The sequence below is a fragment of the Haemorhous mexicanus genome, chromosome 18 (assembly GCF_027477595.1).
Source record: "Haemorhous mexicanus isolate bHaeMex1 chromosome 18, bHaeMex1.pri, whole genome shotgun sequence".
NCBI classification, from domain to species: Eukaryota; Metazoa; Chordata; class Aves; order Passeriformes; family Fringillidae; genus Haemorhous; species Haemorhous mexicanus.
This window is the reverse complement of record NC_082358.1, coordinates 7,318,876-7,326,717: the sequence shown is the minus strand read 5'-3', so window position 1 is coordinate 7,326,717 and position 7,842 is coordinate 7,318,876. Positions and strand designations below refer to the sequence as shown.

The 7,842-nt window shown below is 47.0% G+C and overlaps 1 protein-coding gene across 1 annotated transcript in view; it reads right to left on the bottom strand.

The window, feature by feature from the left end:
- Positions 1 to 5,209: 5,209 nt before the first annotated feature.
- JPH2 (junctophilin 2) overlaps positions 5,210 to 7,842 on the bottom strand; it is a 31,596-nt gene continuing 28,963 nt past the window's right edge. The window contains exon 6 of the mRNA XM_059862573.1: positions 5,210 to 7,735. The gene's annotated coding sequence lies outside the window, so the exon portion shown is untranslated. The remainder of the gene's footprint in view (positions 7,736 to 7,842) is intronic.

Here is a 7,842-nt window from a genome sequence, read left to right as displayed (position 1 = left end):
TGTGAAGTATTACTTGAACAGCCTCAGTAGTCAACACTGGCTTCACCAAACTATAGTGTTAAAAGAGCCTAAAATTTTGCATCCACTTGGGAAAATATGTGTATGGTATTTTCAAGGGCACAAGATGTTAATTAACCATTCTGCATCTACAGGAAATTGCTTCACTGGGTGAGTCAGCACAAGACCTCAAGTCCCCTCAGTGTGTTTGGAACCGTCCAGGACCTATTTTTTTGTGTGTAGGGAGGTTTTGCATGTATGATTATTATATTGCATGTTATTAAACCATCTATGTTGCCCCTATTTATTTAGAAATAGATATTTAGATATAGAATAGAGATATTTAATTTAGAATATAGATATTTATTTTGCCTCTTTCTATTTATATATAGGATGAGGGAAGAGAACATTGTCTTTTTGCAATGATTTTAAACATAATGCATTTGGAATGTAAGGATTCATGCTATTTTTACACTGGTTTGTGTATGTTGTACAATGTGAATTTAGGAACAGAGTTCCTATTTATTGTGGTTAAGAAAGTTCTGCACAGAGATTTGGGATTTACTTCTTGAAGAAAATGGAGTTTTTGCTAATGCGAGGATTTGCTTGTAACAATCTTTTTTATAGTACAGACATTTTTTCCCTCCTTAGAAGAGATTTTTCCTTAGCAGCTCAGAAGAAGCCATTGATAAAAGCACGTGCAGACAAACAGAGCAGTAAGGACCAGGGTAAGGTGGAGCAGGGGGAGGGGAATCCCTGGGTGACTGCTGGTGGCTCCCTTGGACCTTGAGCACAGGCAGCATCTTCTCAGGGATGGGCTGTGTCCTCCAGCCCTCCACCCTGAAGCTGTGAGTGCAGGGAGATGGATGTGGGAAGAGGATTTACTGCCAGAGCTTGGAAACCCACCTGCATCCTGACCTAAGGCATTTCTCAGGCATGGGCTGTGCAGTTTGACAGACAGCCTTGATCTCTGCAAACACAAGGAGCAGCTGAATTCTGAAGTATCCCCAGCAGGATGTTTTTCACCTCCTCATCACATTTCCTATCTTCAGTCTCCCCCTTTCTGCATCTCTCCCCAGATGGAGACACCTTAAAAGCATTATTTTCTTAATTCAATTTCAGCCTCAGGCCAACAGCTAATTGAAAGTTCTGAAATATTTGTTCAGCATACTTGAGATTCAATTAAAACCTGGATCTCCACTCCCTTTTCTGCTCTTAGCTGCCAAGTACTGCATGACCCTTCATTATTTTTTGAGAAGTAATTGGCAGATAAATTCTCCTGGAACCACGAGATCTCCAACAAGTGCACCAGAACGTTAAACTCTGTAGATGAGGAATGAATTCCTGGTCATTCCCCCTGCCTGTATTCTGACACTTTAGGAGGAGCTGAGAGACTTTTAGGTGGAAGTTGAGGCAGAGGGTCACCACTCATCTTGCTAAGGAGATGCTGCTTGAGAGATGCATTCTGCTGGGAAATAAATCACTAGCAGAAAGGAATTAAAATAAATAATTCATCACAGTAACTTCCTTTGGATATTCAGGGTCTGAATAAAAACCTTAATTCCTTATAAGAAATCAGAGAGCTCCCCTGAAGCTTCAGCCTGCATTACCTTGTACCTTGCAACATCTCACCCTGCTTGTAAAGTCTCAAGCTGTATTTTACCCTCAGCATTTATTTGTCTCAAGAGCATGAGTGTGGGCTGTGAGTTTATAAACATGCCAGCAAATAAAGAATCTATTGCTCCTAAGTAATTTATTGCATTGAAGTGCAACTCAACATGATCTAACTTGTTACTCTCCTAATTAAAGCTAATTATTTCTAACCCCTGCCCTTTCAGGGGTTGTTAACCTGGTAAAACACCATCTGGTTTCTTCAATTACAAACAAATAAGTCCCTGGCAGGAGAGGAGGGATCTGGCAGTGCTGCAGAGCCCTGGGGTGAGGTGAAGAATTTGTGAGCAGTGCAGAGAGGGGGGTGGAGGAGACAGAGGTTTGGGGAAGAGCTGATGGCAGTGGTGAGTGAGGTTTCTGTGCCTGAAGAGCCATAGGTTGGCTGAAGCTCCTGGCATTCATCAGGGAGTTTCAGTTTAGGAAACACCACATCCAGCATTTTTACCTGAATTGGGCTGGTGCCAGGGATAGAGGCCACACAGTGATTGCCTGCGTGCAGGGCATGGATGGACCTCAGCAAGGGTTATTCACCCTGGCAAAACACACACGTTTAAGTCATTTACCAAAATCTGTAGTTCAAGCTCCTATCAGGTTGTCTTCTTACTTTGTCTCTAGATTTGGGTGGTGGGAAATTGGGGAAATAGGGCATCTATGTCAGCCTGTGCAGGTGGATTTTTGGGAGAGCCTCTCACCTATGATGCTGGCCAGCACTCTGAAAGCCAGCCTGCTCTAGGGCCAAATTGCAGGGTAACCAAAAAAATACCAGCAGTCCCCTAAAAAAAGGGATGTAAAGGCCATGAGGGCGTCCAGCACCTCCCTGCAACCAGAAGAGGCTTCCACTCTGTGGTACCCAACCATGTTTCTAAGATATAATAGTATTACCTTTAAATGAATAATATTCAGATCACCAAAGATGATGCTGAGCATTTGCTCACATTTTTAAGAGCCACAAGAAAGGGTGGACCACACATCAGGGAGAGATTTGGATGCAGCCCTTTTTCAATGTGGTCTGGCCCCAGCTGCTTCTTTGAACTAATTAGTTCAAGCACATCACAATTAAAGAGCTGCTAATAAAACCTGGGGATAGTCCTCCAGCAATATTAATGTAATCACTCACAGTTACTGTTTATTTTGCAATTCCTGTTTCCCAAGGCTTCTGGAGAGCTCTTGGGCCAGTGCTGCCTCCAGACCTGCCTCCAGGCTTGCACTCATTTGGAGGTTGCTCCTCAGGACTCTTGAAACCAAGGCAGGAGTTCCAGAACTGCCCTGGGACACACAGTGGATCAAAGCTTGCCAGTCCTGTGGGACTGACTTTAATTTACTAAAATACCTTCAGTTTGGCAGATAGCCAGCCCTACACATTTCTGTCCTGCCAGGGTCTCAATGAAGGTTTCAGCAGGAGGGCATTGCCTGTGCCCCAAATCCAGGGTGCTTTCCCAGATACGGCCTGAGGGAGGGAACATGATGGCAACACCACAGGTCCCTGTGCCATGGGTGATGGGCAGAAGTAATAAGGACAATTTGTGCTTTATAACTGATGAATTTTCTTTAATAACCACCCTGTGAACTGGGCTCTGAGTGCTGTTTCTATAGAGACAGGGGATGCTGTGAGTGCACCACTGGCTGCTCGCTGTTCTGCCAATAGGGAATTAATGCCTGAAAACACAAGCTGTGAAGCCTATAAAAACTTTACCCTCTCAAGGAGAAGGCCCTGGGGTGGTCCTGGTACTAACATGGTTTTGAGGACCTCAGCAAGGGCCCACTGGGCTCCCAAGTTGGCTGATCCTATCCTTGTGGGCACAGTGTGGGTGGTTCCTCAGAGGAAGTAAATTAAAAGCACCTTTTTCCAGCTGTGAGGTGCCAGCATTTCCAGCAGAAGAGGAGAGGAGAGGGGAGGGTTCCACAGGCCCCTTGCTGCCAGCCCCAAGCTGGACATGGGATGCCCTAGCTGGTGGTGCATGTTCCCTGATGTATTAGTGCTCCTGGAGCTCAAGCTAGCTTCCTCCAGGAAGGGTCCTGAAGCAAAGGCAGTGGTGTGGAGCCAGACCCAGTCCTGGCTCTTGGGCCAGAGAGGACCACCTTCTGCACATTTCAGCACCTTCTGAGTGTCAGGGTCACCTTCACCCCAGCTCTGACCCTTCAAAGATGAAGACCAAAAGAGAGGGTGGGTCCTGAGAGCCCCCATGCCCCACCGGGATGGTGGAGTACAGCGTGGCTGTCCCCAGGATGCCTGGGCAGGTCACTGTCAGAGGACACTGGGGCTCAGATTGCACCTTCCCTCCCACCAGTGGAGGGTAAGGCTCCTGCCCTTCGACACAGGATCAGGCCAGTGCCTTTAGCCTGGTTCTCACATATCAGACACCTCCCTGCCTGCCCTTGGGGACACTTGGCTGGACACTGTGGGGATGTTATCCCTGAAACCAACAGCTATTGAGGCAGAGAGCCCAGCACTGTCCCCCCTATCCTGGGGAAGCTACAGACGTTTTGTTCTGCCTTTATTAATACTTTTAAAGCAATGTGTCATTGCTTTAGCAGCAGACCCACCTCCCTCCCTACTGCCTCTGTAACACATGAGCCAAAGACCTGCTCCATTCATCAGCCTGAGATTTATGAGGTGCACAAGGCTCCAGTTACCCTGCTGCCCCTGACTGATGAATGAGATATAGCTGGTTCCTTCCATAACAGAAGCAAAGCAAGACCAGAGGAGAGTAAAGCCATCATTTCATCAAACTCAGCTCCTTCAGTCTCTATCACGGCATGAAATCTTCTGCCAGAAGACCCCTCACACCCACAGAAGCCAGGGGCAGCACTTCAGCCCATGAAGGCTGAGCCTGTGTCCCCCCAGCCTCTCTGCACGGTCTGGCTGTGCTCATGTGAGATGCTCCAGAAATAGAAAAAGGATTGGAGGTTTTGGCTACTCTGGATTCCTCATGCCCCAGGGCCCTGCTGTCCCAGGCTGGTGCTGGGCTCTGCTCATCCATCCTCCTCCATAAATCACCCAGCTGCCATATCCCTCTACCTCGTGCCTGGCTTTCCTGTCACCCGGGCTGTCTCCAGAGGCTGAGCGAGAGGATGGGACACAGGCAGTGGAGAATCACTCCTCCCCAAAGCCAGGAGCAGCAGCCAGCTGTGCACAGCTCAGAATGAGCCTGGCAGCAGCCCTGGGGTCGGGAGGCAGCAAGGGGACCTGTCAGCAGCCATCTGCATGGCCTGGGCAGGTGCTGGGCCAGCGAGCTGCCTTTCCTCCTGGCCCTGTGCAACCCCTGCCAGAGGCCAGCACCATGGGAGCACATGGAGTGTGCTCAGAGAGTTGCAGGGTCCTTAAAGGCTGCCTAGCAAAGCATTTAGAGAAAACAACTCTCTTTGCAAAGTACCCCCATCAATTAAAAAATGCAAATTTTTGAAATGGATAATTAAGAGAAAGCTAAAAAGCATCCAGATGCCACCAGTGAAATTCTGCATTACTCTCTGCTTTAAAACTGGAATGAATGTGTCACCATGGAAAGAAACTTGGAGATTCCCTTGCAAAAATCCACATGGATAGAGTGAGCAGATAACTGTTTATTATTGCACATAATCCAGCAGAACAACCGACAGAAAACTCTGGACAGTAGTACACAGATTGTAGTAAACAGCTAGCAAAATCTGTGATGAAGGTATTTTTGTGTGAAGAGTGAAAGGTGTCTGCATCTTTGTAAGACCTGAAAAGTATAACACAAAATCCTAGTCAGTTTTGAAAGCATGCAGTTTGAGGTAAATTTGGTATTTTGCATCTAAGAAAATGAAGTCCCTAAGGGGCTCTCTCTATGTATATATATCCATATCTCAGTGCAACATGGATATAGTTATACGTCACATAAAAGCAAATCTACCTACTTTTCTCAGAAGGTTACTAGGAGGAAAGCACATTACTGAGTGCATATCACATGCATAAAAAATAGGGGGGGGGGAAGGAATTACCTTAGCATTGTTGAAAAAGATCCATTTTTGTGCTTAGTGATAAATAAAAGCCCCTCAGGTCTCTCAATGGAAATTGTCTTGGTGGTGAATAAAAGCAGTTGGGATATTGAAACTGCAGAGTTGGCAAGTGAATGCCAGCAAATGGAGACAAAACATTAAAGGCAGCAGAGCCTGGGGTTTGCAATACATTTATATTTAAGGAAAGAAAAAAAAAAAAAAAGAAAAGAAGCAAACTGCTATTAAACTATGCTCTGTGGAAGTGTAGATGATGCTGCACAGCTTTCTCAGGACTGGTACAGCCACATGGCTTTAGGAAAGGATCACATTCACTTCTCCCACACTTAATACCACATATTTGCTACTGTGGCAATGTTCCTGAGCTCAATAAGGTTAAAAAGTAGACTTGGTTCACAAAGAAAAGTACTGAATTATTCTCACTCTCTTATGCCATAACTAGAGTAGATAAATTAAGTAGGTTTTGCCCCGTGTCTCCAGTGAGTGTAAACCCCTGTGTGTCTGCCACTCCATCTCTGAAATCCCTTCAGACTGACCTTTGAAGCAGACCGGGCATCTGTTTTTTTCCTTAACTATCATTTCCCCATTCTTTCCAATCCAACAAGGGTTTCCCACCCAGTCCTGTGCTGTGGGACTTCAGGATACACAGAGGTGCACAACCAACTATAAATAACATCTCTGATTATCTTAAAAAGGGATAGAAAATACACATTGCTCTTATAAGAAGGAAGAAACATGTCCAAGCACTCAGCCTCACACTAAACTGTAACTTCATCTGTGCCGACTTTCTAAGCTCGCACTGCTAAGGATCAGAGCAGATCATGGTGGAAAAATCTCCTTCCAAAGGACACTCCCTGTCACAGCTTTGGGAAAATGGGTGCAAATTGCCCAGGCCTCTCAGCCTTGCACACACAGCAACAGCTACACTGCCCCACTGTACCCTGCCACTGCTGACAACCTGGCTGCTGCATATTTCTGAGCCCAACAGCCAAATACACTTCAGTCACTCACATCTCTGCACCTTTTTTCTTTCAGGAATAAGGTAACCTCTCCCATGATAGCCACCCTGCATCCTCTGCTGGAAAGTCTGTTTGTTGGGTACAATGAGAGGCCAGGACTCCCCCCCACAACCTGGCACACCAAGGGGAAGAACCTGTGGGTGTACAGAGGCATTTTCAGCAAGACGCTCCTTTTCACTGTAACTCACAACATTTTCACAGAAAAAAAGGGGTAAAGGGACAAATTCAGCATACCTACTGCCTTTCCCATTACAGTGGGAAGCCACCCACTGCAAACTGCTTCTGTGCAGAGCATTGTTGGTGGCGGGAGAGTGCTTGGATGGTGCCTGGTCCCAAAGAGGCCCCATCTCCACCCAGAGCACCCCCACAGGCACCAACAGCCTTGGATCCACCAGTCCCTCACACCCCACCCCGCAGCCCCATCCGTGGGGCATCGGCTGCCATGGGCAGGACTCGGGTCACACTTCAACAAGCCCAATTTCAACTTGCTCCCCCTCTCAGTCCTCCATACATGAAAAATGATGCCAGGTGACAGGGGAAAGGAAAGACTTTTTGTTCATCCCTTTGGATGACTTCCAAGCACGGAGAGCAGCGCCGTCCACCCCGAGCCACAGCGTGGCTCTCATGAGTCATTCTGGTTGCTGGATTGCTTCATCTCCATGCCATGGATGACAATCTTTGGAAAATCTCTGACACTGAGTCAACCAAGGAAGTTACAAAACACATCAGTGTGCACATATGAGACCTTCTCACTCATTTTCCTACAGCTACAGATAAATCCCTCATCCCTGGCATGGCAGGACAGTTGATGGCTTTGGTGAGAATAATTTAAGGCAACTGCTATTTTATACAAAGAAGAGGAGACCACAGTGCAGAAACCCTGGCTTTTCCTTGGTAGATTGCAGAGGTCAGCCACAGCCTGGGAGCAGGAAACTGCATTGATCTTCAGACACTCTCATTTAAGGCTGATGTTTGCAGTGCAACCTTGGGATCTCAAGTCCTCGTCTTAGGTGTTTCCAGGTGGCTGAGCTTTAATCCCCGCCAAGGTCTGAGGTCTCCACCAGCAGCGACGCCTGTCCCAGACACAGATAAATGGGAAAGTCAAGGGAGAGCAAAACACATGACCAACAAACACATGACCACAGCTGCCTGCAAGGCTCTCACCTGTGCAGGCTGAGTG